Source organism: Ambystoma mexicanum, chromosome 6p (assembly GCF_040938575.1).
Source record: "Ambystoma mexicanum isolate Mex_15411 chromosome 6p, UKY_AmexF1_1, whole genome shotgun sequence".
In the NCBI taxonomy this organism is placed as follows: Eukaryota; Metazoa; Chordata; class Amphibia; order Caudata; family Ambystomatidae; genus Ambystoma; species Ambystoma mexicanum.
Window position 1 is genome coordinate 698,958,731 of NC_090935.1, and position 4,181 is coordinate 698,962,911.

The 4,181-nt window shown below is 43.9% G+C and overlaps 1 pseudogene; it reads left to right on the forward strand.

Moving 5' to 3' along the window:
• Positions 1-1,471: 1,471 nt before the first annotated feature.
• Positions 1,472-3,957, forward strand: LOC138510763 (inactive tyrosine-protein kinase 7 pseudogene; annotated as a pseudogene).
• Positions 3,958-4,181: the final 224 nt, after the last annotated feature.

The window sequence follows — 4,181 nt, forward strand, 5'->3', positions numbered from 1 at the left end:
CTTATCCATGTGCAGGCTTCCTTCAGGGGCGCATGCACTCCCTCCTTCTGCTCCAATACCGGACTTTCTTTCCTCATCTGACATATGTAGTCCCCAACTAGTGTGACTAGCATCCCCTTCACCCTTATCCAGATTCAGTCTACTTAAAGACAATGCCTGACATTTGTTACTGAACATGTTTCTCTCATCACTTCGCGATTGAGATACTGAGGATGCATCTCTATTCCCTCAAGTTCCATATTCGTTACCTCGCCTTAACTGTTGACAGACCTTATAAGTCCTTTCTCCAATACTTTCTGCATCAAATCTTTCTTCTTCCAATGCTACTCTAGATACTGCTTGTGTTACTTCCTTTATTGGAAGAATCTCTTCCACTCTGTCCCAGCGTATTTTGTGCTTGGCCTCAATTGTTCTTTAGAGATGAGACTGGCATCGAGACCTCATTGTCTCCTTTTCTGTTCTATTTCTTTATCTACTTCTCTTCACTTAATCACGTCCCTTCTAATTCTTTCTTCTCTTGCTGTCGTTCTTCTCCTCTCCTTACTCCTTCATGTCTTTCCTCTTCTTCCCTTCACTACTATAATCTTGTGTCCCTTAATCTGTGTGCTTCTTCCTCCCCTCTCTTGTTTCCTGTCTATCCCTTTCTTCTATCGTTCTTTGTTTTTGTCATACTTTCTTTGTTCTGCCTGTTCTTCTTTTTTCTCTTGTTCCTCCTGATATATCTGTTCTTGTCGCTAGCTGCTTTTCCTTTTTTGCTCATCTTCTTTCAATCTCTTCTCTTTTTCTTTATCTTTTCTTTCTTGTTCCTCCTTATCTTCTCTTTGCCCAACTTTCTCAATACATTTCCCATCTATCTTAAGTAATATCTGTCCTCCCATCGATTCATTTTGTGCAAGCGCTATCTCGTCAGCCTGATCCTTCTCGATTTTCATCACTCACTCTTCTCTTCCTTGTCTTGTATGATCTTACAAATATCTTTCTTTCTTTTATTCTCCTCCGGGCTATCATCACTACTGTAAGCAGGGGTTATATTTTGGATTACTATAACCTGTTGCTGCTTTCAGTTCCTTTAAAGGATACACCCCTATTTGTTCCATAGTAACACCCTTTGCTTCAGGTGAGGTAAGGGTGGCTGAGGGCTCAACACCTTTTGATGATTAACCATCCACTCCTCGGGTGGCAGGTCTTCTCTTTCCTCTTGCTAAATCTTCCAGAACTCTAAAATCGCTAATCTTTTCTCTAATTTCTACCTGTGTTTGCAGCGTGCAAGTATGAGGTCATGTGTTGCAATACAGCTTTTTACAATGATCCCCCTTGTGGGCACTGTATGAACATTTTATCTGTCGTGCCTTTTACCTATTCCACATTATACAGTTTGAGCTTGGGCATATGCTTTGGTAGTGTTTTGCATAAGTGCATGAGAGGCGTATCCACCATAATGACAAGTCTCAATTGACTGTTAATACTTACTTTACAGGAGTGGTTTTTTGATAACTCGCCCATCACGAACAAGACACGGGTCACTGTGTTTGCCAATGGGACTCTCCTCCTAACCCAAGTGAAAGCGCGCAGTGCTGGAACCTACTAATGTATCGGCAAAGGTCAGAGGGGCAAGCCAACCGTCCTGGAAGCCACCCTACGCCTCGCAGACATCGAGGACATGATGCCCTTCTCACCCCAAGTCTTTACAGCCAACACGATACAGCGCATTGCCTGCCACCCCCGCAAGGGTTGCCTGAGCCCAGCGTTTGGTGGGAGCGGGAAGGGATGCGAATCGCCCAGCGAGATCCTGCTAACGACCGGGACCTGGTAGTGTACCAGGACGGGAATTACTTGATCTTCAGTCCAATAGAAGAAAAGGACTCTGGCACTTACACCTGTCATGCTTCCAACAAGGCCGGGGAGCGGAAACAGCCTCGCCATCACGGTGGCAACAAGCCCTAAATGGCTGGAAATGCCCAAGGACAGCTCTCTGGAGGAAAGCAAGCCCGGCTATCTGCACTGCCTCAACAAGGCCTCCTTGAAGCCCAGGATCTCTAGGTATCGCAATGGCAATCCCATTTCTGAAGATTCCCGTTTTGAAATCTATGAGAACAGGACACTACGCATCAACAATGTGGAGGTTTACCATGGAACGGTCTACAAGTGTGTGAGCAGCACGATTGCTGGGAGCATTGAGGCACAGGCCCGGGTGCATGTACTCGAAAAGCTTAAGTTCACTCCCCCTCTTCAGCCCCTGCAGTGTATGGAGTTTGATAAAGAAGTGACTGTCGTCTGCTCTGCTACTGGTCGTGAAAAGCCGACAATTAAGTGGGTAAAAGCAGATGGTAGCAACATGCCGTCTCACATCAACCTGAATGCAGGCATTCTACAGTTCTACAAGGTGACTAGGAGTGATGCGGGCAACTACACTTGCATTGCTTCCAATAGCCAGCAAGGGGAGATTCGATCCACCGTACAGCTGACTTTGGCAGTTTACATCACCTTTAAGTTGGAACCAGAGAACACAACGGTGTATGAAGGACACATGGCTGTGCTCCACTGCCAGGCTGAAGGAGATCCCACACCGCAGATTCAGTGGAAAGAGAAGGACAGACTCCTGGATTCTACAAGAACCACACCCAGAATAGCCAAAAACCTAAACAGACTACAAGTCATGCAAAACAATGCTCTCCGGGCCGTTCTTAGTATCCCAAGAAGAGAGCATATCACCCATGCCAGACACTCAGCCCAATGGCCACCAGTCAAAGAGCGGATCACTCTCAAAATCCTCACCCTCACACACAAATGCCTCTCTCTCTCCACCCCGTCCTATCTATCAGAAACCATTCTCAAACCATCCTCCTCCTGTCCCACCAGGACGCAATACTCCAACCTACCCTGCAGCCCGCGCATCAAAAAAGCCAAAGCCGGAGGTCTAAGTTTCCCCTACATTGCAGCCAAGACCTGGAATGCTCTTCCTGCTGACATTAGAGCGGAAAACTCACTCCCGATTCTTCGCAGGAAACTGAAAACTTCATTCCTTGCAAATCAATAGGAAACTCTTGTGAACCCATGTAAATATACTGCATTGCTAATTTGTACATGTCTACTGTAAATATTGTATTTGTATGTAAATATTGTATCCTATCTAACTAAGATATTGTCTGTAACAAGCGCCACGATGCCCCCGGGCTGACGTGCGCTCTACAAATCTGAATAAATAAATAAATAAATAAATAAATAAATAAATACCAGACTGTTAAATATACTTTATACCTTTGCTTAAATTACCACTTTTCAAAGTCTTACAAACAACAAATATGAGCATGCACCATCAATCACTGCTCAAGCCTCTAATTTCAGTAGCCTATCTATTCTCTTACTTGATATATCTATTCTCTTGATTGGCGCCAATCACTTTGCTATGCTCAATCATTGTTGCTTCTCAACATTTTCAATGTTTTCACAACCTCTTTCGCTCTTTGATATTTTTACTCGACAAACAACATTCAGAATAGTCAAACATTACATATTTATACTCACTGTGATCACCTTATTTCTTGCCTTTATTTATACCCTATACTGGGTTTGAAACATCACCTTACATAATCCTGATTACACGTTATATATTTCACTCTACTCCCCTTTGGAGTTTGAGATGTCTTCTAACTCCCTTGAGTCAAGACTTTTAGATGCTACCTCTTCTTCACAATACTTCCTCTTACTCAAAAATTATTATAATCCAATCCCCTTATTTGTCACTCTCATTAGTCTACTCAGCATTCATTAATCGACCTGAGGCCTTCGGTATCATCCACTTTGCCTTCCATCCGCAGAGCGCACATTGAAACCAGGCAGTGATTTCATTAAAGGGGGACCTGCCCACCATCTCGATTCCTCTGGAAAGTTTATTTCTTTCGGCCATTCTCCACAGGAAACCCTGTGATCTTCCAGCTAATAGTGGAGGAGGACTGATCATCCGAAATACTGGAGACAAACTGGTTTGGAACTTTTAACCATCTGAAACTGCTACCACGTGAGCTTAGGGTTGTACCGCTACCACGTGAGCTTAGGGCCCTTTAGTAACATGCAAACAATGGATGGGTTCACAGAATAACTCTGCGTTCCAATAACTGAACCAACTCAGGAAGATGTCAAAGTTATGTTTTATTAACAATGATCTAAAACAGGGAGTTACT